At 28.0% G+C, this 27,142-nt stretch overlaps 1 pseudogene across 1 annotated transcript in view; it reads left to right on the forward strand.

Moving 5' to 3' along the window:
* Positions 1 to 7,105: 7,105 nt before the first annotated feature.
* The window catches only part of LOC147803293 (ATP-binding cassette sub-family C member 8-like), a 41,352-nt pseudogene continuing 21,315 nt past the window's right edge, over positions 7,106 to 27,142 (forward strand). Inside the window, exons 1-11 of the transcript XR_015429017.1 lie at positions 7,106 to 7,597; positions 8,179 to 8,296; positions 8,797 to 8,975; positions 10,906 to 10,995; positions 14,546 to 14,695; positions 16,444 to 16,570; positions 17,197 to 17,331; positions 21,281 to 21,443; positions 24,062 to 24,102; positions 24,218 to 24,355; positions 25,532 to 25,657. The product of XR_015429017.1 is annotated as an ATP-binding cassette sub-family C member 8-like (transcript). The remainder of the gene's footprint in view (positions 7,598 to 8,178; positions 8,297 to 8,796; positions 8,976 to 10,905; positions 10,996 to 14,545; positions 14,696 to 16,443; positions 16,571 to 17,196; positions 17,332 to 21,280; positions 21,444 to 24,061; positions 24,103 to 24,217; positions 24,356 to 25,531; positions 25,658 to 27,142) is intronic.

Consider the following 27,142-nt stretch of genomic DNA (forward strand, 5'->3'; position numbering starts at 1 on the left):
TGAATGTTCACTTCTAATTTTTCTTAAAATTCTTAGTATGGATTTTACAACTCATTGTAAAATTTAAGTCAAAAATTTAATACTTTGTTTCTTAACTAGTTGAAAATATTAATGAATCAGCAAGAAAATATGAAAGACTTGCTTGCAAAATTGACCTCGATAGAAAGCTGAGAATTGAGGAATGAAATTGAGAAATAATAAAATGGCTTCGTAGAACGAATGACCAACATATAAATAGTTACATTGATGTTAAACTTCAAATAATCGTGTGTTGGCAATCAATAATAGTAAACGTAAAGTCATATTACATGGACAGGCAAGTCAAAATGGGATATTTTGTTCTGTTTCAATGCTTTATAGAAATATTATTAGTTTAAATTAAAAGTCCGATTGGTACATAAAGGGTTATACAGTGTCGAAAATTTATAAATATAATTTTTCGAATGATTTGAATTGATATGATCATAACTTCATTAAAATCTTATTACTTTTTATTTTTGAGTTTTACGGATCAAATTCTTGTCTTTATGATGAAGATGACATATAATTGGCAGGTTTTTTTAGATACACCATAGTTCTGGTAATAATGTGATTTACTAATTCTTTTTCTGATAAATGATGGGGGGGGGAGTATAAGCAATGCTAACTTACGACATTGTAATAGGCCTACTTCAGGAAAAATTCATACTTGAAGTAAGTCATAAGTTGCAATTTCTAAGTAAAAGTTGAGTAAAACTAGTTTTGGTGGTATAATTAACAAGTTGACTAACGAAAACAAATTATGGGCCAGATGATTTCTTAGGATGAGATTAAAATTCGAACTTTCTAATCATAAAGAAAACTAAACGTTGCTTTTTCCGCAACTCTTTGGTAGGTAAAATAGCATATACTTGGGCTAACAATTTCATACAAAGGGCAAACGTCCGCTCTCAAAATTCAAACTTGTCTCTTGTTAAAACACTTTACTTAAGATAATTACATAACATATGTGTAGAGATAAAAGTGTAAATAATGTTTTGGTAGAATTTTTTTTTTTTTGTATTGTAATACTCAATGTTTAAAAATTTATTTTTTCTGTAACTTGCGATTGGTCCTGTAGAAGTCTTAAGCGTCCACGGTCAGAATCTTAATTGCTGAAGATTGGTAGCGAAGTTCAAACTTTTTCCTGCGTCATCAAGGGGCCAATTTTTTTTTTTTTTTTTTTTTTGCGGCCTCTATTACGAAAATTTTGGGCGAACTACTTGCAATAAATCGCTAACGTTTTGCAGCAAAATTCGAACTTGGGGTTGCGATGACAAATTTAACTTAAAGTAAATTTTGCATAAATTTTTTGATTTTTTTTTTTTTTTTTTGCTGAGCGAAATAGGACAAAATTAGTAAGAAATTGTTATCAGCCAGGAGCATTTTTTATAGGGGCCACTTTTTCAAAAATTAGAAATTTAAAACGATTAAAAAAGCAATCCATATTATTTATGTAATGCATTTCTCAAAATATTATACACAGTACACGATTCATTTCTTAAGTGCTTAAAAAAAAGTTCTGTACCTTTTAAGTAATTTTATTTAAAATGTAAGCATAGTATGAATAACGTTTTTATCTTATAAAATTTAGGGTTTAATCTTTTAAACCAGTAATGCTGGATAAAATTTGCGTTAGTTTCGAATCGTAATGTTTATTAGATACTAAACAAAACTTATATTATTGGGATTAATATAGCGCAATATATTTCATAAAATTATTTTTTTATTTACCATAAATTAAAATTTGATGCAGAAATTAACTTAATTTCGAAATGAATCTTTGACAACGAAATTCAGTTCCCCTGAAATACTGATCTAGTGTAAAATAAAATTGTTCAGAGTTTCATTATTCAAAAATGGAAAAATTATTAAGAAAATTAGACAGAAAAAAAAACTGAAAAAATAGTTCCTTATTTTTAAAAAAAATTAAAAGCCGAAAATTTTGGAAAAAAGCGACGATAGAAAAAGTCTATAAAAATACACCAAAAAATGCGCCTGGATAAAATCGCCGTCAAGAACAATAATTTAGAATAAATTAAGAATTAATTCTAATAAAAAATCGTTTTTAATTCTCAAAAGAAACCTTATACACTGTAAATCTCAGTTTTTCGCATTGCAGTGAGTGGAGAAGATAAGAAAAAATAGTTTTATTCGTCATTAAAATCTTATTTAGTAATCTTGTAACATCCAAGAATAAAAGAACTCTTCGGAGACCTGGATTGGTAGAGCGTTGAGACCATGTTTAAGTGACCGTGAGTTTGATTTCTGCCGGCGAAGACTCCCCGTTTAATAAATGGTGACTGGTGCACGTAAACACTGTTGGGTCACAAAATCCTCCATGTCTCCATAACAAAGCAAACTTCTAGGGGAACTGAATTGGAGATAGATCATTCTCTGGTTCAGGTCAAAATTATGATTTGTGGATGGATGGATGAGTGGGTTTATCCTTTAAAAAGGCTGCGACGTGTATGAGTCTGAAGTCGCATTCTAGGCTATAGATGGTGCCACTAAAAAACAGGAAACGCACCGTCTGCTTTAAAATTCGCTTGGTTTCACAAAGCAGGCTTGCTGGTATAGGCACATGGCAGCAAAGACACAAGAATGCGTGGAATGAAAATTTCGGTGCAAGTTCGTGGTCATATTTCTTGCGTAATACGAGAAGTCGAAATCACTGATTTTGGATCACATGGTGCAATTTTGGCGGGAAAAGTAGCGTCAGTGGCGAATGGCACACAATTGTTTAATATTTACATATTTAGTCACCCTGTTTTCCTGTGTCGACTGATAATTAATCCCTATACTTAGAGGGCCATCTTTGGTTGAAAGAGGTATGGGAAAGAATTGGGTAATAAAATTGTAATAAAATTTTTATTCGAACAAATAAATTATAGTAACCACATATTGACTCGTTAATTAATTATTATTTTAAAAGGCTGATATTTTATTTATATCTTATTGATTACTTTGCATTTTATAGGACAGGATGTTGCCTTTATGATGCAATAATTTTCCGTGCACAAATAATAATGCTGAAAACTTCGTGGCGTGACTACCACTACAATTATTAATGTCCCCTTCACTAGTATATAAGACATGTTAACTTGATTTTATCTTGAGGTTTCTTATAAAAGATGAGGGTTGACATTGTCAGTAACATACTTCTCACATTGGAAACCTTCGGACGTGAACTGGACACGCCTCTATGGACAGTAACATCCACTTTGAATTGAATTGACTTGCTCTTCGTGATTGAGATATTATTCTCCTCACGCTGTTGTTAATCGGTCTCGATCACACATAACGGGGGTCTGTACACACTGCTAATGTAAATACAGAAGCAACAGCGCGCACAACCGTGATCTTAATACAGCTTTCACCGCTCAAAGTCCTGTGATCTTAATAAAGCTTTCCCAACCTCTCGCAAAAACAGCAAGGGATCATATAGTGATGTCCATTAATTGGATTTTATCACAGATAAAATTCTGGTGGGGGTAATGGAGCAAAATTACCACTGCGTTTTTTCAATTCCAATTCAGAACTCTGCTGCCATGCAATTAAAAAAAATAAGTGCTTAGTGCTTTACGATAGATTCCGAGAAAAGAGACTTGACAACCTTTTTCTTTCTATTGCTAATGCTATGAACGCTAAAATACAGGGTCAGTAGCGTTTTTACAAACTGCTAAAAGGTGCTTATTTTTAATTTCCGTTTTTCAAAAGCCCAAGGTTTTTTTTCTTCTCATTGGCTGTTTTTTTTTCATAGATAGTTCAATAGATTTTTCTTTACCGCGTTGATTTTCGCCTCGAATTATACAGAAAGACATGATTCTATTAAAGTTACAATTCATTCAACCCCAGTCTTTTTCGGCGTACCGTCAGTCCGTAGCTTATGTAAACGTCAATCGTTTCACATGTTTGATGAAATACTTGCGGGTCCGCATGTGCGTATACTGAGCTGGATTCAGTGGGGAAGATTTGTGCCCTCTCATGTACAACTCTGCTGCATTTTGGTAGAGATTCTCAATTTCAGACTTCATTTTCCGCCTTCTGAAATCGAACTGAAAAATCTCTCGAATTTTCACTAATTTCTGGAACCAACTAAGCATAGTTAAAAAAAATCTCTCTAATAGCGATAGAAAATTTTTTTTCTCTTCTTAATCTCATCGTTGGTCACGTGCTATCATCTTCGTCACTGCCAAGCTAAATGCCTTCTCGAGATATTCTATCTTTAGATCAGTAAAATAATCTTTGAACTTGACTTGGGGTTCATTCACTAATTACGTATTTTTATTAGGTCCCCCGAGTAGTCAAGAATTCCAAGGCTTCATCACCTCAAAATTTCCATCTCCCTTTTATTCAGTAAATTTATGAGTTAGGTAAATTGAGAATTTCAAGCATAATATTTTTACTTCAGGGACCGTCCACCAATTGCATAAATTTTTTTGCAAACTTTTATTGTACTTTATTCCCTTTTTTTTTTGCTTATTACTTTCAATTAATTATTATATTATTACTTTTAAAATTGTCACTTTTAAGTTGTTTTATGATATAACTATATAATATTTAGAGCCAAGGTATGAAAGAAGCATTAAGTGTGGGGCTTTTATGTTTTAAATGCTGCAAAAATCTTTATTTAGTTATGTAAAAAAAGTCAGATATGCCCTTCCAAAAAACTGTAATCCATCTCTTAATAATTTTATTTAAAAGCAGTTGAAATAAAAAAGTAAATTTTCTCAGATATGTTAAATATTAAGAATGTAGGGTAAAAATGTTTAGCTTCAATACTCATTGTGTTTAAATTTCAAAATTATTGTAATTTTTTTTTTTAACATTTTATTAAAGAAATTTAAATTCTGCACCAAGTAACAAAGAATAATAAAAGTTTTTAGAAGCCATTCACTAATTTACTTTTGTAATATGAATTTTTCTTAGTTTGCTTAATTTTTTAGATATCTGTATAAATTCGGTATGATTAATAATATTAATCTTGTTAATATTTTGTGGAATATGTTTTTATAAATAACTTTTATTAGAATCTAAAAATTTATATATTGTCGTGCTTTCAAAATATTTATATAATTAAATTTTGAAAGAAAACATTTTTTTACAATGTTTAAATCACAAAGAAGATACTTTTAATTAAATTTAGAATTTTCTTCCCTGTTATCCCTTTGAAAGTTTTTCCTCAAAATTGTAAGTTTTTCAATGTTTTTATTTTATTTTTTAATTTTATTCATAACTTTCAAAATTAATGAATTATTAAAAAACAGATTAAAAAAGAAATGCATTTTTAAAATGAGACTATATTTACTTATTACTTTGCAATTTTTACTTTACGCTTTTGTAACCGTATGTTCTTGGTCCAAGTAGTCACCCACCCTCACACTGACCGCAGCCAGTAATGTTTCACTTCGGCGATCTGCTGGGAACCATGTCTTAACAATCAGTCCACAGATATTAATAATAATTAGAAAGCAATGGGGAGGAATGCCTATACTTGGAGTAGACAATAGTATACAATAAATGTAGAATTCAAGAAGTAGAAATAGCCGCTTAAAATTCGTAACACTGTTACTAATCCATATGCAAAGAGATATCTAGAAATTTAAATAATTTTAAGATACACTATTAAGATTGATTTTATTAATTTGAGATGTAGCTCTATTATGGACATTTGTATAAGTCTCAGACATAATCTAGTTCAAAATGGTAAGGAAGAGCAAGAATTATTTGATCATGAAGACCCAGAAAATTTGAGTAAATATCATGGGGCCGACCTTGCCCTCTCTTACATGCTCGTTCAACTTAGTTTTTCGGCCTATTTTTTTTCTTCATATTATCAAACCCTTTCATTAGTATTAGATTTTTCCGTGTAAAATTTCGTAATCATATCTGACACCCCAAAACTATTAAGGTCCCCCGCAAGGTACTCTCATTCCCCCCCCTCTTATTTTGTCTTTACATTAATGATATCCCCCGGCCCCGGGTTTCAAATTTCGTGTTACTGCATTTTACCCATTCAAGGGAATTATCCAAAATCATAAAGGATCTCCAAAATTACTTAGACGATTTGATGCTTTGGCTCGTTGATTGGAAAATCAAAATTAATGCCTCTAAACCTGTCGCTGTCATTTTTAAAAGGAACAAAAAAAGAAAAGAAGAATTAGCTCTTTTTCCTCTCCCCTAACCGTCTTTAACGAACCCGATCCGTGGGACAAAAATGCTAAATATTCAGGAATCACTCTTGATTCCAGTTTACATTTAACAGAGAGTTATAAAAACTCTCGACAAAGCAAAGGCTGCTCAAGTTGAAATTAGTTGCTATATAAATAGTAAAAGTAAACTCAAATCGAAACTATTATCCTATACCTCCATCATTAGACCCATCCCATTCCTAGGCAAATTGTATGAGAATCCAGACACTCAAAAATAAAACTCTTAGAATTATTACTAAAGCCTCTTGGTTCGCATTAGGAATGAAGTTATTCACTTCGACCTCAACATTCCAACCATTTTTTTTCTTCCATTTGCCAAAAAAATAATTAAAAAATTACCCCAAATGAATCTAGGCCCTCTTCAGCCAAAAGGTCAAGGGCGATTTTAAATTTAATAGATGATGCAATCCCAATTAAAAGAAAGCGCACTTCTTAAATTTTTCTGAAATATTATCTTCTTTTTAAGAGCAGAGAAACAGTTTTCTTAAATCTGGTTGCCTAGCAACGGCGCACATAAACAAACTTCCTCCTCCACCCACCATCCAATTCTCTTCGCTGTTCGCTTGCACACGGCACTCCGCTGAAAGGATAAAGATAGAAATTTTTTCGACCCCCCCCCCTCGATTCCCTGACCAATTCTAAGTTCGAGCGTTTTTTATTTTTTTTTGCTTTGTGACTTATAATCTCTTTTCTAGCTGTATTTGCTTAGGCATCTCGCTTTTAATGATCTTATCGAATGGGTATTTTTAATTTTAAAACTTAAATTTTAATTTTTAGCATCGTTATTCTATTTTGAACTTTTACTTCAATATAATAACTAAGTCATTAAAAATCTTTGATTTCTGGGAAATTGTTTCCTGTTTTAACTAATCCTATCAATTATTTAAATATTGCTAAATATTTTTATGTATTTAAAAATTAATTTAACTTCAATGCAATTTTGTCCTAAGTACTTTAATTATTATGTAAATTTTAATTCAGCTTAAATAGGAGGTTCTGTATCCATACAAGACCCTCCGTATTTTTTTGTTCTAGTTCAATTGTAGGGGAAATTTTACATTAAGCTGGGCTTCCATACGATACTCTAGTGTCCATGCTCCACGCTTAGAATAAAGTTATTTATTCTTGTTTCTGCTCTTTTTTGAGATGTTCATTTAATGGTTCGCTGTACGCTTTTATCTTACCCCGTATAAACTTTGAATTCCAAAAAAACTGAAAAGTCACAGAAAACAAGTAAGCTAAAAGCTTAAAAATATTTTCGTGCAATCTTTCGTAACTGATTTTAAACCAATAATTTATTTTTACCATTTTTGAAGTATCTTAAATATTTATTCAGTGACAAAGTAAACAAGGAATTTACTCTGGTAGAAATTATTAATACAAAAGATTATAAAACTGAAATAATTCATTAAGACAGTGCTCAACATTCAAGGACCTTGTTCTGTTTATTTATAATACTTAATTTTGTTAATCTGAAATGTACTAATGTTTATAAACATTATTATTTCCCAAAATTCCGATTGCGATTTTTTAATTGAAATATTATCTTTAATTCTTTGTTTTGTAACTTATATATAAAGATATTAAGTTTTCAATGTTCTATCTCGACTTTAACACCTCTCTAGTTCGTTTTCCTTCTGTCCATGTGAGAACAACAGTTCTTTTGTCTCCAGTCATTATTTGTAAAATGATAAATACAAGTATTATTCTCATTTAAAGACAACTGCAAGCTAAAAGCAGTGCAGCAAATTTAAAATGCCAGTTTCTTTTAATTGATTATAAAATCTCTAAAATTTCCTTTTTCTAGAATGTTATTTAAATTGTTGGAGAGTTGGTGTAAAATTTACGTTTTTGTAAAATCCTCGGATTGTTTTTTTTTCTCTTATGTTAGTAACTTCGCTTATTTATGTACTTAATTTAAAAGAAAATTTTTTTTCTTACCTAGAGGATGAAAATGTTGAACATCCTTGAAGTATTTTTGGATGCTGAAGATTACAAATATGAAATAATTGATGTTGGTATCACTGGTAGTCAAAAACAAGAAGCTATCAGCTGACCTGATGGTTAGTTATTAATTAAACTACCCTTCTATTTTTCGAATTTTCTGTCGTTGCATGTGGTTAAATGAAATCATTGGTTCTTAATAATCATGTTTTTTGTAAAAAAAATAATAAAAAAAATCCTGTTAACTGTCAATTTTTCAAAGATATAAAAGTCAATAAAAAAAACTAAAATTATATTATTTTTCTTTTTTTTCCTTTTTAAAAGACAGCTAGTTTTTTAAAGTGGCCATTAAAAATTTCTCCCATTTTCACCAGATATTAACGTAATTACATTAATAAATTAAAAATAAATGTTCATTAAGCTTTTTATTCTTTTCTAGTGAAAGTCCATAAAATTTTAATAAATACCTACTTGTGAAAAATACAAACAAACAGTTATATACATCTTAAAAGTTTTCTAACTTTAAAATTCCATTAGCTTTTAGTGTATAAATAATAGTTAGTGTACCTCTGCAAGTGTATAAATAATTATTTTAAGTAAAATCACATTTATTTTATAGGAACCTGAAACAAAAGTTGAATCTGTTGCTTTTGTTACTCATCATTATGAGCAACAGGATGATATGGCAAGAGCTTTGGAACGAAGGATCATAAACAAATCAACCTGTGTGCATACAAGATGATTCAACCAAGCAAGTTACCATGTCTGACTACAATTCTGTCTTCACTGTTTCATCTGGTAAGTAACATTTTTTCTGATAATAAGTGTAATACTTTTAACTTATTGTATTGATCTATATATAATTAAAGCATTTTAATTTTAGTGGAAAACATTTATAAATAAGAATTTTTTCAGAGTACTTTTTTTTTCAAGAAATAAAAATATTTTTTCTTCATTAAGAAGGATGTATATTGTCCTAAATTCTTATGAATCAAGAAAGTGTGCAAAGTTATTTTAATTGACAATCACATTTCTTTTATTAATGTTTCTTAATGGTCCAAAAAAATCAGTTATCAGTTTTATTGCTAATTCAATAGGATATATATTTCTTTAAAATTTTACAAAATTATTTACATTTAAGATACAATTTAGTTTTTCTTACATTGCAAATAGTTAATTCATTACTAACTTTGAAGAAAAATTCAATTAACTGTACATATAAATTATTGAAATCTCAATTTTTTAGTTTCTTTATTTGAGAGTGGTTATGGTTTAATAGCCCTTAAATTCTGATTATAGTTCACAATATTTGTGACTTCGAAAGTAACACCTAAAGGTGGAGAGATTTGCCTGAAATATATTTTTTAAATGCAAAAGTTTATTTAGGTATCAAGTAATTTTTTTAAAGAATTGATCATACAAATCTGTTTCGGAATATGAATAATACACAATTCTTTATTTAATCCATATTCAGTTGTGAATTGTTGACACCTTTCTGAATAATAAATGTCCAGTGTGTTAAATTAGCTGTAAATTTTTTTTAAATTTCTACATCTCTAATACTAATACATTAATAGAAAAATAGCTTAATATAATTGTTGGTCTTCTTTATATTGATTTATTAATAATATAAGTCATAATCTAGACAACTTATATTTCTGTTATTTAGCCTCTTTGCACTTTTGAGCTGGTCAATAATTAAAATTTTTGATACACAAAACATATTGTAAAGTACAAATAATATTATAATGTGTTGTGTATGAGTCAAATATCTTAAATCTCATCACCATCAAAACAGAAAGGGGAAAAAGACAAGACAGTTTTCTGAAATGCGTAGCTTTAATGTTTTTATTGTGAATAAAAACATTATTCAGTGCTAATATGCCAGAATTGAGGGTTACTCAATAATATGTTATCTCAGTAATAACGACCTCACTTTTGTATTTTACTTTTAATTAAGAATCACAATTAGGAACATAGCAGTTAGGAACAAGACGATTAGATATAGAAATTTAATAGAACAATGTTAATGTTAGTTTTTACAGTGCTAAGTATAAAACTACAAGTTCTCTGGAAACATCATGCTTATTTTGCTGCTAACGACCATTGGTAATCTTAACAGCGATAAGTTTATGTATATATTTCTTACTATGTTTATTTATTAATTCAAAATATTTTTAGGGATGTATAATGTAATGAAAATTTAAATTTTCCTTTATTTAAATACTATTACTTACTACTATTACTTATTTAAATAATATTCTTTATTAAATTTTAGCATAGTGTTTTTAAAAAATGCTTGAAGGTGCTTATTTTTGATTTATGTTTTTTAAAAGCTCTTAAAGGTGCTTTTTCTATTCGGAATTTGAAAAAAGTGTTTAATTCTATCTTTTAGAAAGAGATTTTTTCTTTGTCGTGCCGATTGGGGTTTTAAATTACAAAAAAGCATTATCTTCACAATTTTCTCTGCCATATTTATCAGAAACTAGTAATTTTTTCATGTTTGTGTGAAGTTTTATAAAATATTGAATTTTATTGATTTTATGTTTATAAATTAAGAATTTTAAGCAATAAAAAAAAATTTTTTTTATTATTGGAGAGATCCTAATTATTATTTTTTTTATAGTGACTAAAAATATTTTTGAGTGCTTGAAAAGTACTGAAAAGGTGCTTATTTTTTGTTGAAAAATCTGGCTATGCACTCTAAAATAGAATATTGTTTATGCAGGTTGATGAAATCAAAGCTTTTTATGCTGGGCATGTGTTGGGTGCAGCAATGTTTTTGATAAAAGTAGGATCACAATCAGTAATCTACACAGTAAGTATTTTTTTTTCTCAATTATTATCATTGTAAATAATTTATTAGAATATTGTTTCATATATTTATTTTGATTGAGCTTTTGTGTTTTTGAAGTAGGAGAAAAGCTAGGTTTTAAGTATTATTATTTTATTATTACAATCATTTTTGGAATGTCTGTAATAAATTTAATTTATTCACATTAATTTGCATTTCTGCAACACAATACTTACCCATACTTGTCAGATGTATTTCAGTTTCTTTTTTATACAGTAAAACCTACTAAGTTTGTTATGTTATGTTAAAAAATATTTTTTGATTGCTTAAAAAGTACTTAAAAGCTGCTTATTTTTTGTTGAGATATTTGGCTAAGCACTCTGTTTACTTATAGCTGTATAATATGTGTTCAAAATTTTTTTCGTATATTTAACGCATTAATTAAAACACATTTTACTTTTAGCGGTATTACTATTTCTGTGATTCTCATTTGCATTTGCTTTTTTATACAGTTTCAGTTTGAATATTGTGAAAAATTCTGTTTAGCAAAGATTCAATTTTTTTTTATTCTTTCTAAACTTTTCTTTAATTTGAATCAGGTAGAAAAGCCTATTTGACAAGGATTCTATTTTAGCAGTCTAATTTTTGTTTGTGTCTTACTCATTTTTAATTTAAATGGTTTAGAAAAGCCTAATTTAAAAGGAATTGGTTACAATCGATGTAAAGATAAGATACCCAGTAATGTAAAGATAAGATACACTTTGAGACACAATCACCTGTGTTTCTGGTGCAGAAGAAATAAGAGAATCTTTTGCAGTTTTTTGAAATACAGTTTTATCCAAGGAGTATCTCAAGGGTTAAAACTTTTCTAAGAAGACAACAAAAGCAGTTTTTAATTATTAACGGAATGGTAAATAGTTTCAGTAGCTTGGAAATTCTTTTTGCTGATTAATTTCTATTCACTGCAGATTTATTTCTAATACGTCTGTAGACACACAACTTTATTTAAATTTCCTTTTAATTATATTTATATATATTTTTTTTGTGTAAATTTATATTATTACTAATTTCAATGCAATTGTAATACCTTTCTGTTCCAATGGTTCTAATCCCTTTTGCATGTCTTCTTAAGAAAGCTGTTATAAAACTTTTAAATAGTCTTACATTTACTGGGTTTTGGAGATAATTTTATTCTTTCTTAAGAATTATGAGTTTTGTTTATTACTTGAAAAAAATGTTATTAAGTTTCTTTTTGATGTTAAACAAATCATGTTTTATTTCTCGATTAGAATGAGACTGGGCTTGCTTCCCCATATTAAATTTTTAGTAATACTTACATGTATTTGAACTTTAACATGTCAAATTAACTTCAATCTGGAACTAAGACCTTTATTATTACAGTTAAAGCTGTTTTATCTCAAACCTCTATATCTCAAAATTTCTAAAATTCCTCACATTTACTATTTAAATTCAATGTATTTTCCTTGCCTATCTCGAAATGTTTTCTTTCAAAATCTCTGTTTCTCGATTTCTAATAATCAAGCACAAATGCTCAAACAAATGCTTTTGAGAAAGTGAAAACAATGTTTTAAAAAAATTTGGCTATTAGTTAAAAAACAAAAATTTTTAAAAAAATTAAATAAAGGAGTTTAGTAATGTTTAATAATTTAACATTAGTACTTAAAGTATTTTTTTTTTAAATTTTATTAAAATTCTTTCAATACTTGTTTGTTTTATAATTTGTTAGATAGTCAGTGTCATTTTTAAAGAAATAAATCTTTAGTCAATTTTATTTTCAAAAACGAAAATAATAATAAATAAGTAAAAATATTTTGACATTTATTCAGTACAGAATTTGACCATTAGTTAATACTACTTTATATTATTTTAAATAATTGAATAAAAGAGGGTCTAATGATGTTTCAAAACCATGTTTTTTTTCCAACAAATAATTTTAAAAAAATAATTTTTTTTCTGAAGTGAACATTTTTTTGGTTTGTTTTCTACTTTCGTTTTTTTTTTTTTTTTTTTTTTTTAATTTTAATGCACGTATGTAAAATATTTTGTTACAGTATTATTATTTTTAAACCAATAAATCTTAAATCATTTTTAATTTAAGAAAAATGAAATAAATCTTGGGTTTGCTTTTACTTTGACTTCTTTATTATTTTAATTGAAAAAATTAAGCAATGATATTGATATTATAGTAGAATATGTTTAGAATTAATATTTTCTTTGGTAATAGATTTATTTATTTATTTATTTTTTTTTTGATTGATTTCCCATAGGTAATTTCTGAACATATGCTAAATCGCGATGTCTAACGGACGATGTATAACGATTTAAAATTTCTGACATCAACCAGTCCTTATCATAGTATTTTACAATTAAGCTACAATTTTAATTATTTGGCTACTATTTTTGATAAATTTTTGCTCCTGTTCAGGCAACTATTTTTATAGTTTTAGGCAACTATTTTCATGCTTGAGGATACTAAAAGCAACTATTTTTGTTCATTTTTTACTGTGGCAACCCTGTTTATAGCTAGTTTGTCCCAATGCTTGATCTAGGGGTTCCTTTGTCTTCTGGGTTGGTTTCAAAATTATAAGGCTACGCAGTTTAGCAGTGATAGTTGTTCAGTGGGCTGTTCAACGCCGGTTATAATAACAATAATAATAATTAAAAAAAACTTGTAAAAGTGATCTTAAGGTTGTGCTTAAATGAAAAGCTGAATAATGATTATACAATTCCAGATTTGTTTATGAAAACAATTAAATTTAGTTTAATTTAGTTTGTCTTATGAAATATAAAAGTGAGACTAGGATTTGCTAATAAAATAATAAAAACGTAGTCATACCAAAATAATAATAACAAATTGCCTAATTTAATCTAATTTCCAGCTTTATTTTAACAAGTTTAAATCATAAGAATTACTATGATTTATGTTAGGTGATGAAAGAAAGTATTCACCTAATAAATTTTTTTTATAAAATTTAGCATATATGTATGGTAATAGTTACCTGTTTTTTTATGGCTAAAAGTTAAAAGGTATTAAATGTATACTTACATAATATTATAGTGAAACCAAACATAAATTCGAACTAAATACTTATTGTAATAACATGCTGCCAACTGCTACGCGTTTTGCAAAATATCATAATGAGTGGTAGAAAAACTAAAGCTTTCAGACTTTTCATAATTTTGATAGCATTTTAAAAGAGTTACCACGGAAGATTTGGAACAAAGTGGCATTTCATATCAGCGTTTTAAATATTAACATGTAGTGGTGTGGATAATAACTTTATATCAAATTTGCAAAACAAAGAATTATACGTTAACACCTAAACTGAACTACCATGATATGAAATTTTCCCTTAAAGCGTAGAAAGTTGGCAGCCCTGTAATAATGTAGTGTACTTAAAGTTATTTTAGGTTATCTGACCACAAGGGTTTCCTTAAACCCAAATGTTTCATTAGTTCATTTAGTATTTTCTCTCTCTAAAGTTTTTAACAAGGATAATTTAAAATTATTAAATTGATTTTTGTATAATTTAAATTGATTTTTCTTTTTCAGCCATATTATCCTACTGCTTGGGAATTCATTCAAAATGGTTTTGTTATGGCTGTAATTGTTCTTATAGCCACTTTCCTGCAAAGCACATTATCAAATAATTTTAACCACTTAGCAATAGCAGAATACAATAGCAGAAGGACAGCTTTGCAGGTGAAATACTTTGTTACTCTTTTTTTAAACATTTTTACTACTCTTATGTTATTATAGGCAGTTGTATATTCATAAATGTTAACAATAATTTTCAAAATTTTATACCCTATGAGACTTACTACCTTATTATTACTTTAGAATTTCTAAATTGAATGTTGCATTAGAAGCTAAACCTTATTATCAGAATATTTACTTTCAATAATTCTTTTAAATTTTCGATTTAAAGTTATTTGCAAGAAATTTATATTTAATTAAGATATTTCCCGTATTAATATAGAAATTGAAAAGACATTTTAACTTCATTCTTTAAAATGCAAAGAAAATAATAATTATAAAAATGATGCAGTTTTTGGACATAACACTGCACATGACATTTCAAGTATCAAGATTGTAAACAAATAAATAATAAAAAATGTTAATAGTTTCTATTGCTTTGTTTGAAAGTTCCATTGATAAACAAATTTAAAAGCAAGCGGTTGACTGATCTTATTGGTGACGTGAGCAGGACTTAATTTGCTTTAGAGGTCCTGTTTATACCTCATCCGTTATTTACGTGATAACTTATCAGGGGACGCAATGGTTACAATGCGTTTCATAAACAGAGAATTAGCATACATCTGTCTGCAATGTTAGTCACAAGTTGGCAGCCTACATATATTTATTTTAGTGATTTTAATAGTTAAGATTAAGTATTTAGTTGTTAGCATCATTGTGATGTAAATTAGATCACCAAATAAATATGAGTGACCAGTACTCATACGTGTTTTCTTTCACTTAACTGATTCACTTACTTGCATGATGTTTTTACTCTGCATTACTGCTCAACAGTGATCTGATAGTGTGATGTTTGATTAGCATCACTGCTAACTGATATGCTTTTATTGACAATAGGTGCTATCAAGTAAGCCTGCAAAGTATGGAGATGCCACATTATGCAAGGAAATCTATCCATTGCATGTTTATTATTGTTTGTGAGTAGCAACCTATAGTTTGTCTATGGTAAGAACTCCCCCCACCAAGTCTGAGGCTGTGGAAACAGGAATAGCGCACTTTAGAGGTGTAGCTTCTCTTCACTCTAGAGCTAATGCGATAGACCGGAGAAAACGATTCCCTTCCAGAGCCAAAACCTGTCCTAAACAATTGACACCTCACCCCTTACTTGAAATAGTTATATCTCATTACAATAGTCAGTGTCGTGGGTCCAGGCGAATGGCTTGGGGAGTTCTTACTTTAGACAAAGTGTACAATTGTTTGTGAGTGATGCAAAGTTTGCTGTCGAACTACTATCTGAATGAATATATGAACCTGTAAATAAGGTTTTTTGTTTCTCTTACTGTCTCTTGTGCAATCGTGTATGGACCAAACGCAAGGCATTTCATAGTCTTTAGGGTTTTTTTTAATGATGTAACCGAGTTGTAACAATTTTTCATCAACATTCTTCTCAATTATGTTCTTTAATTATATTCTCTTCTGGTTAAGCAATTCAATTACTTATAGATATTATTCGAAATAGGTTAATTATTTTTCCTAAAAAAAGCTTATTATTTTTTCTCAAATACTAAATTTTTTTTTTCATAATCTTTTTCTAAATTATGTTCTGCTGGTATACATTATATTTTAATTTTTATATAATTTACGAAGTTATTATTTAGCACTTCTACATTTTTAATTCATTATTTTAGTGTGTACTGTTAGCTATAGCTTTTAAGCAAATTTGGATTTTACTAATTTCTTTCTCATTCTTTTAGTGTCTTGTTTATAAAAAAGCATTAAAGACAAATTCTGCTACAGGCTTAGATACTGGAGCTCTAGTCAATCATATGTCTGTTGATGCTGTTTTCCATGGGCCATTATATATGGGCTGTACCTTTAAAGGTATGTAACTGTAAAGCTATAGCTCTCTTTTTTTTAAAATTTTAATTCAAGAGTATTTTTATATTATTTTTTGGCAAACTTATTTTTTGCTATTAAAAATATATTTGAATTTTTTTTAATACTTTGTTTATTTTAATTATCTTTCTTGAAGAAAAAAAATAGTTATTAGTATTATAAAAATGTTTTACAACCTTGTGTATAATGTCACCTTTATTTATGTGCCTTTTTTAAGTACATAAGTTGAACCTTTATATACTTTTATCGTTTCCGACAAACTATGATGTTTAACAGAACTTATAGTTGAGTGGCAGCCATTAGGAAAGAAGAAAAAAAAAGCAATGATCTTGAACAAATGTTTTTGATTTTAAAACTTATATTTCGATGAATATTAAACAATGTTTTTTCTTCTTCTTTTATCTGATAAACTGGATTTTTGTTGTAATTTATTTAGAAAAATCTAGAATTGTCACCATTAAAATTTTTAATAAATTCATTTGAGGTTTAATGTTTTTTTTAATACAATTTTTTTTAACAATTATGTACTCTGTGTAATTTCAATTAATAATCTGTGGTGAAACCTAAAATTTACCTGTTCTAAAAATTGAAAAGCAGAATTTTTTTTCCAGGTTGTTCTTCTTTTGGTTCTTCTCTACCTCCAACTTGGTTACAATGCATTGATTGGCGCTGCCACTGTAATATTTTTAGTTCCTATACAGTATTATATCTGTACATTATTATCTCGGATTCAAAGTAAAGCTTTGGTGAGTGAGTATCTGCTTATAATGTTAATGCGCCTTTTTTTAACCTCAGAAACTATTCAACCAATTTAGCTCAAATATTCGAAATTATCACTGTAAATTGTGTAATTTAAAAGTATACAAAACATTTTACATCTTACAATTTAGAATGTTTTTGATTATTATTAAATTTAAGAATAAAAAATATTGCTTTTACTAAAAATAATTTTTCTACTTAACTGTATATGGATAAAAAATTTTATTCATGGCTACAAAGATATTTTTATACTTTATATTGCAATTATTAACAACAATCAATAAAGATATAGACAAAAGTCTTTAAGCCAAAACTATTCTATTTAGGAAAAGGAAGTTGATGTTGTAATGATAAGAATTCACACACTTTTCATCTGTTATGCTTTCAATGCTTTTCATTACATCATTGATTTTTTAAAAAAACATGAATTGTTCAGATGTTGCGATTCATAATTTCTGTTTCTGTGAGTAATGTGTAATTAAAGGACTGGTCACAAAGAGCTCATGCTTGTCTTGTTATGGGAGCTATAGTAAATTCTCAGTGGTAAGTAGAAACCTTAGCAAAACTCAGAAAAGTGATCAAATCTAAACATTCCGATATACAATCTTGTGAAATCACCATGCTGCTTGACAATACTAGACCTGCCATGCCATTAAAGGAATTTCTGCAAAAATTCAAATGAGGAGGTACATTGGTTTCAAAGGGAATCATGGTGTGCATGTACAGTTGATCTAAATAGTTCGCTATGGTTTTTTATGAGTGTGGAACTGTACAACTATTGTCACAATGGCAAAAGTGCCGAAACACTATAACAAATATTGACAATACTTTTGAGTTTCGATAGATGAATTGCATGAAATAGCCACTGTAATCAAATTACTATGAAAAATAAAAGGGAGCTGGTAAAAATGAAAAGTGATCGAATCTGAACATTTAAATAAGCACTGACCATTCACAGTTAATGAAATAAAGGAATTTCTGCAAGAAATTTAAATGAGCAGTCTTGGGCCAATGATCTTAAAAGTGCCCAAATCTGTCCCTATGTGACTTCAAAATTTTTCATGCATTCAAATAAGTTTTGTGGTGACATAGATCTCAAAAGGAGTCAAGGTGTGCATGTGCAACTGACCTAAACAGTAGTCGACAATTATTTTTATGAGCATGGAATTGTGGGTTTATTGTCATAAAGGCAAATAGGCATATAAAAGTAAATGGCGGGATTGCTAAAAAGCTTTTTTTTCTTTTTCCAATCAACTTTTATTCAAAAAAGCTAGTTTATACATACTTTTTAATATTTTATTTTTCAAAATTATTGTACATGTATTTATCTTTCTTTTATTAATGACTATGCTGTAAAATCTGATTAATGTACATAATGATATTAATTTTGCTTTCTTTTAAAGGTATTTATTCCGTAAATATGTAAAATGTAATTAATGTTAATGAAATTTCTGTTCTATGTTAGCTTCGAAACTCAACATTTTTGTCTTAAAATGTTCTAAACCTATTTCTTTCATGTTTTAATTCTTCCTAACTGTGCTTGAAATTGATATAGAAAATTTATTTTTCTAAATTGTAAAAATGCTCTATTAAAAAGATAGACTATTAGTAATTTATTATAGTTAATTTTGTATTGTTCATATATTTATGCTGCATTAAATAAGTTGATTTTTAATTGTAGTTTTAATTAGTTTAAAATTATTCTTTTAAGGCTTCCATGGTTAAAGCTGTTGCTGCAAACTATTTGAAAGTGCAAAGTTGCTGCTCCAAATCGGTCATAACACACAATTACACCAATTTAATTAATCAAAAAAAAATTTTATTGTTACAGTTTTTGAAAAATACAAGTGCTTATAAAAGCTGGCTTTTTAGATTTTAGCCAGCTTTTTTTAGGTAATTTAAACGAAGAAAAATCAGATCCACTTTTTTTGGCTTGGCTAAAATCTAGAATCTCTAAATAAAAGGCTACTGACTCAGCATTAATTGACTTTACCTAATAATCGAGCCTCTTCTAGCTCAGTGTTTGAAGGCACTGAGCTTTTATTGTAAAGGACTGGGATTCATTCTCTAGTGGCAGATTGAAGCTCACCAAATTAAGGCTCACCAAAAATCAGATCCACTTTTTTTGGCTTGGCTAAAATCTAGAATCTCTAAATAAAAGGCTGCTGACTCAGCATTAATTGACTTTACCTAATAATTGAGCCTCTTCTAGCTCAGTGTTTGAAGGCACTGAGCTTTTATTGTAAAGGACTGGGGTTCATTTTCTAGTGGCAGATTGAAGCTCACCAAATTGAGAACAATGGGTATCCGTCTGCTTGAGAAGATACTGACCACATTATTACAATGATGTTGTTGATCACAAAATTGTTAAACCTCAACCTTCATGGCCCTCTGACCCACAATGGGTTGTTGTAAGAAGAATTATTTTCAAAATAATTTCTTGGTTAAAAAATACTATTACAGATTGATTAGTGAGAAAAAAAACAGCTTCAAGTTAGTATTGCTTTTATAAAAAACTATGGACCAACTAAAACTTTATTTTTTAGCAATTTAAGAAGAGAAATTGATTATTAATTTATTGTTTCTGAAGTTTATTACGATTCCAACTTTTTTTTCTAAATGCTGTGTATTAACTTAATTACTTGCAGTTTAAGTGTTTTAATTTTTCTTCCTTTCTCTTACAGTTTTCATCTGGATAACTTCTATTATTCTGAACCTTTTTCTTACTTCTTCTCTCTCTTGGTATTTTCTTTTTTCTATTTTGTGTGAATATCAATGTGCGTGTGATAACTTTTAAAAATCAGTTAAAATTTGAAATTCTTGTTTTTTTATTGTCATTATGTAATTTTTACTCCTTTGACTTTTTCTTGATTGGGAAAAAATTTGAAAATATTTCTTTCTTTCCTGATTTCTAAAATTAGATAGAATAGATATTTTTTCAATAAATGTTGAAATAGTTTTTTATTTGCTTTGTAATTAAAATGTTATTAAATTTTTAATTATTTGTATTTTATTTATATAGAATATATTTTTACAAAGCACTAAATAAGGATTTCCTGGAGATTAAGATTCTTTTACTCTTAGAATGCTGTCTAACTTTGACCTTTTTTTGAGTTAAAATTTTTTTCTTCCTTTTCTATAAGAGGTTTTTTTTTTTTTGCTTTTTTGTGTGATTATTCAATGATTAATAAATGTAAGCTTCAAATCATAACAAATTTGAATAATAAGATGGTAGACAACCAATCTAAAAAATTCTGACGAGAAGTTATTACAATTATTATAAAAAAATGTTTAGAATTTATGTGTCAAGAATGAGTTAGATAAGTCAAGGTTATAAATTTAGCATTTGCATTAGAAAGAACTCTATGAAAGCCTACACTCTCTTTCAGGTTTCGAAATTTACGTTATTGGTCAAGTGGTCCTGTACCTCCGAAATTCAACTCAGACTTCCAAAAAATATTCAGTGGTCCCCTGAACTAGCAAGTAATGTAAAAGAATAGAAAGTTGTCTTGATCTCAAAAACATATATCATCATAACTGAGTTTTAAAAAAATTTATTTTTCAACTGAACCAATATTTTGTTATTTTTCAACTAAACTGAACCAACTTTTTAAAAATAAAATCTACTCAAGTCCTGTATAGGGACCAGTGAAAATGTTTATGGACCAGCAATATTTATTAGTTATATTCCTGAGGACTAGTCTCTAAATTGTCTTAATTTTTACCCTTGTATCTCTGTTGAAATTTTTTAAATTTTATTTTGAAAATTGTTTTTAATAGGCTTATAAATATTGTGTTATTTTTTAAAAATTAACATATTATATTTGACTCTCTAGCTAAATATTTTAAAAAGAACTATTAACTACTGTAGAATAGGTTTAAATGAATAATTATGTATATATTTTTAAAAGTTTGTTCTGTGTTTATTCTTGAAAGGATGTTTCTGATGAGAGATTGAAAAGAACTACTGAACTACTTCAAGGAATCAAGCTGTTTAAATTATATGGCTGGGAAACAGTTTATGCTCATTTGGTGCAAAAAATTCGAAATAAGGAACTTAAAATTTTAAGAAGTGTTGCAGTTTGTGTGGCATTTAATAGTGAGTATAACAAGTTATTGTTTGCTTGTCAAGGTCACTTCTAAACTACTTATGTTTTGAAATTTTAGTTAACTTACATGGTTTAACCTCGTTTTAAGTTAATGAATGAAAGTTAACAACTAAAATGAGAAGAAGAAAAATTGTTAAATGGAAATTATTTTAGCGAAATTTTCCTTTTAAAATTTAGGAATTCTACTTTTGAAAATTTTTATGTAAATAAATATCGAAGATATTTTATAAGTTATAATGTAATAATTTGAATTTATTCTTTGCAAAATGAATCAAATCAACTTTTCAATTCAGCTTTTAGAGTTATTGGCTACCAATTATTTATTTCTCAACATGATAACACGAATTATTCATTCCTAAACAAAAAGAATAAATGAAAACTTGGGTCAGTCTATTGTCTATTTTTCTTCTGAAGGCAGCATGATTTTTATTTAGGTAATAGCAGGTTTTTACGCATCATGCTATTATGTTGTGCGAATACTGGAAACTTGTTAAGTACCTATCTGGAAACTATGCTAAAAAACAGTTTGATGTAAATATGTAATCTTTTAAAAAAAGTGTTTATTATTACTATATTGCCCCTAAGCATTTTGAATGCATTTTAAATTAAAAATATTTCTCCCATATTTTCACCTTTTATGCCTGCTTTGAGATTTCCAAACAATTTAGATTTCTTCATTTTTCCCCCCAAAATTATACCAATTTTAAATGGCTTATAGTTTGCTGTAAATAATTGTGTATAAATTTTTTATCTGCTGTTTTTAAAAGCTTGTTTTTAAAGTCACACTGAATTTTTTATTTGTAATATGTTTAAAAATATTTCACAATTTTTAACTGGTCTTCTTCATGTGATACTCTTTAAATCTCTTTATCTTCTTAAAAAGAATATCTATAATAAATTTTATTGTAATAAAAAGACATTTTTTATAAGCCTATTTTTTTGGGATTCAAATAATATATTGACATTTACCTAATTAATGCTTTTTTGATGAGCTTATCTTACTTTTAATTTTTAATATTTTGAATATTAAAAAAAATTACTGATATTTATGCTAAAAAAATTATTCTAAGTTGCTGATTTTTATAACTGAATGTATGGTGGTGTAAGTAGTAGAAGTTGTATTAGATTAAGAGATTTATAAAAAAGTGCATGTTAAGCAATTTTAAAACATTTCATTTTAATGTGATATTCTAGAAAATATTGTGTGTTATTGGATTTAATCAGCAACATGGAACTCTTGGAGTCTGTTCGAAATTTCTTCAACTTTTGAGCCGTTTATAAATTTAAAGTTAACGGACGTTTGATGGTTCGGATGTCATTATTATTTTTTTAATAATAATTCTGTTATCTATCAGAAAAACAAACTACAAAAGAAAATGTCAAAATCTTATTGAATAATAAAATGCAATTAAAAATTTTTACAAACTTAAGTAACATTCCTACTAAATGTTGTTTGATTGTTCTACTTGAAATGTACCAATCAAATTCTCAATTTTTAAATATATATTTTATACAAATTTTTATTTTGATGAAAAAGTGACAAAAAATATTGTCCCTGCAGTGTATTTTGTATTAAAATGAAAAGTTTGTTTTAAAAAAAAAATTAATTCTACACCTTATCATTTATTTAAAACAAAACCTTAAAAATAGAATATTTCCAATCTTTTCATAAAATGAAACTGATTAAAATTTTCAATTTATTTTCGAACATCAATCTCAAAAAAGTTTCAAGCAGGCTCGAAAAGCTCTGTGACAAAGAAGTATTGTTTTGGGGTGTAGAAGTTGCATGAAATAAATAATTTTATTAAATCTATCGATTTAGTAATGGTAGAAAGTTTACTTATTTTGATATAAGCTGGCCAGGTGACTAAAAGATCAGCGTGCCTGACTGCAAATCCAATGGTTGCAGATTCAAATCCTGCTCAGGACATGGAAGTTTCTCCCTGTGTTTTGTCCTCTGTTGTATGATGTGGCCCACTCTTACAGGGTTGTCACTCCACAAGGAGAACCTGGAAAATACAGGGAATTTAAAAATCACCTAAAATAACAGGGATGCAGGGAATTTTGATTTTTTTCTTAACGAACTGGGGAATTTTGTATCTTATTTTTGTCTTTTAAAAATTGGTGACAACTCAAAACGAATCTATGGGATATTTGACCATTATATTTACTATAGCATTATTTAAGTATGTTCAGCTGTTTTTCCAGCAATTAAAACTAATAAATATAGTTAGCCCAATATAGCTCACACAAGAGTACAGTAATTGTGGTTTCCTCTTAATATATTGTATATAATATGTACAGGGAATTTTTTTCTCCAGATTTGAGTGGCAACCCTGTAAGCAGCATCCGCTGTCTTGGGTTCACAGGTTCCCACTGGGTAACTTTAAATTAGCGACTGTTTTGGCATCTTTCAAAGCGAAGAACTAGAGTTCAGTATCTGATGTTGAAAAAACAAATACAATAAAACTTTATCTGTTATCCAAGCATATTTTTAATAGAATTTTTTTGCTCATGTTTTTTTTTCTTTAATTTTATGTTAATTCTCTTTCTTTTAATAAAAACAATTTCGAAAGTTATTTTTTAACATAAATTTTCATCATTTCAGCTTTCATCACTCAAACATCATCAATAATTGTGACACTAGTGGTATGCTATATATTAAATCATTAGTTTTATAGTTTCTTTTTGAAATCAAATTCCACCACATTTAATTTTTTAAAATTTAATAAATATATTTTAACAAAATTTCTTTTTATGTTAGACATTCTCATTATATTCGAAAATTGAGGGAAGACCACTCATACCTGCTGATGTTTTCACAGGTCTAACGCTATTCAATCAACTTACTGTGCCACTCTACATAATACCTTTTGTCATCCCAATGGTTATCAATGCTGTGGTAAGTCTTATTTTTCTGAAATATTTTATAATTAATTTTTTATCTATTCTAAAGAAGATCAAAAAGTTTGTCAAACAATAAATTCTATTGGTATTTGTGAAATTTTGAAGATATTACCAGTATTTTTAGTATATATTTTTATTTTATTACCAGTATTTGTCGTTTCTTAATTAATAAATGCATGTTTATTATACACTTTTTTTTTCTTTAAGCAGTGCATATTATCACTGCTTAAGAAAAATATTTTTAGTATACATTTTTAATTTATTACCAATATTTGTCTTTTCTTAATTAATAAATGCATGTTTTTTATACACTTTTTTTTCTTTAAGCAATGCATATTATCACTGCTTAAGAAAAAAAGTATTTTTAGTATATATTTTTATTTTATTGCCAATATTTAACTTTTCTTGATTAATAAATGCATGTTTTTAATACACTTTTTTTCTTCAAGCAGTGCATATTATCCTATTTGTCTTTAACTTGAAAATTCTTAATTATATAAAAGTACTTGTCAGTGAATCATTTTTTTATGTATGTATAAAATATTAAATGAATCTATTTAATTCATTCGGAAATACTTTCTTTAGGGGGATAAATCTTTAGGTTAGCTTGGATCAAAAATTTCCAAAGTACACCATTGATATTTCCCCCTCTCTCTTTTTTTCTTCATCGGACTTAATTTATAACATAACTGTTTTTTTTTATTTTTTGCTTTGATTAGTAATGCTCAATAAGGCTTCAGAAAGATTTTCGTATCAATACCTGAGCCAAAAAATTTCTGAATTTCGGCAACAACCAGTCTTGTCATGTGAAACGTTAGAAAGAAAATGACAGAAGAGAGCCGACTCAAAGGGTATAACTTAATGGCGCTAGGCAAACCGTAGCATATAAACATACATTAAATTCTGGCACGCCTTTTGCTGCCTCAACACTTTTTTGTGCCCCTTAACCAAGATAATTGGTGCAGATATTTCTCATTACTTAAATATCCCCAAGGCTCAAGTGTTCTGGATAAACCATATTAGTTTTTTCATATGTTTTATCCATATAAAAAAACTAAAATTTTTAAACTGAAAATTATCTTTGTTGTGAAAATTTATAACTTTTGAGATAAATCTAAAATAATCAACCCACTCTATTTCATTGGTTAATTTTTTCCCCCTTTGTTTGTAGGTGAGTACAAGACGTACTCTACAATTTCTAGTTCTTCCTGAGGTTGATTTAACACTTCCATGGAGAGATCACTCAGAAGAACCAGATGCAAAAGTTGAATTTGTCCCAGATAGTGGCAGTGTTCTGGCAAGTTTATATGCTTAACTTTTTTTTTGTGCAAGTCAGTTTTTTTTTAACAAATCTGTCCAGTCTAACTAATTTTCATAGAACCAATTCAATATTTTAAAAGACATTAGTTTTTAATTTCCTTTTATTGTGTTCAGGATAACATTTATGCTGCTTTAATGAACTTATTAAAATGCTGTAATGAAAAGACTAGAAGATAAAAAAAAGTATATTTTGCTGAGTGCAATAAACTATGAATATTAATGAAGCTGAATATTTATAGTACTTCAGAACACTTGCATTTGTTACACAGGGTGAGGAGTGAGTCATCTTTCTTTCAGATTTAGCCAATAACAAAACGCTATTGTATGAAACTTGCTGTTAACTATCATTCATTAATTTATTATTGAATAACACATCTTTCAATCTCTGTTGGCCTTAAAAACCTATTATTCAGAAAATTTATTTTCCAGACTCGTAGAAATCCGAACAATTCTGAATATGTGACATTCCATTGTATATATTAGAGTGGGTCAAAAAAGTCAGAGTTTTAAGTCTTTTGGCAGTAGTGCAGGAAAAGCTATCAAATACCATCATTTGATGTATGACAAAATTTTGTAACTCTGAATTAATATATTCTGCTTTTGACCAAAGTTTGTAAAAATTTGTCCGAATAATTTTTAAAGTTATAAAAAAAATAATTTATTTTGTTCGTCAGTTAGTGGTAGCATTTAAAATTTATCATTTCTAAACGAAAATATCTTTAAAAAATTTTGGAATTATAACTAAATATCTTCTCCTTTTTATTTGCTTCAATATTTAAATAGCACTATTTATGTAGCAAAATTGAATCTCTTAAATTAATATCTTCTGTTACCTCAATGGACCATTCAGGTGGCAGAAGATGTTAAATTTTTATACAGATATTCTCATTTAAAAGTGGCAACATTTAGATGCTACCTCAAATCAATTACCTAAAATATGTGGTTTTTATAATTTTAACCATTTTTTTATAAAATTTTTACAAATTTTGATCTATTGTGATGGCAAATGGTATTCCAGAATTACAAGATTTTGTATACTTTTTATCCGTGGTTGTCAGCTACTTATTAGTACTATCACCAAGATGCTTTCACCTACCCTGATAGTGTGGCCAAATTATTATGACCACCTGACAGTTTTTATGCCAAATGAGCTATTGCGTTCCAGTGATACCTGCTTTCTTGGTCTTGGGTATGTGTAGCATCTGATAATGCCTTAGTGCCTGTTGTAACATTATAAACTTTATATTATTTTGTTTTTAGATATATGAAAAAATTTAATTTATCTGTAGCAATCAATGTTTCCTTGATCTAAAGCTTGCATAGCATCTTATGGTGCCAACTGAACACTATATGCTATCAAGATATCCGATATAACTTTTTAATTCGTCACTTTCCTATGTCCTTTAAGATTTTATACATTTGCTTTTTTTCTGTTGGTCATGGGTTGTAATGCAATTTTTGA

Source organism: Parasteatoda tepidariorum, chromosome 9 (genome assembly GCF_982258835.1).
Source record: "Parasteatoda tepidariorum strain Cologne lab strain chromosome 9, Ptep-v5.0, whole genome shotgun sequence".
Lineage (NCBI taxonomy): Eukaryota > Metazoa > Arthropoda > Arachnida > Araneae > Theridiidae > Parasteatoda > Parasteatoda tepidariorum.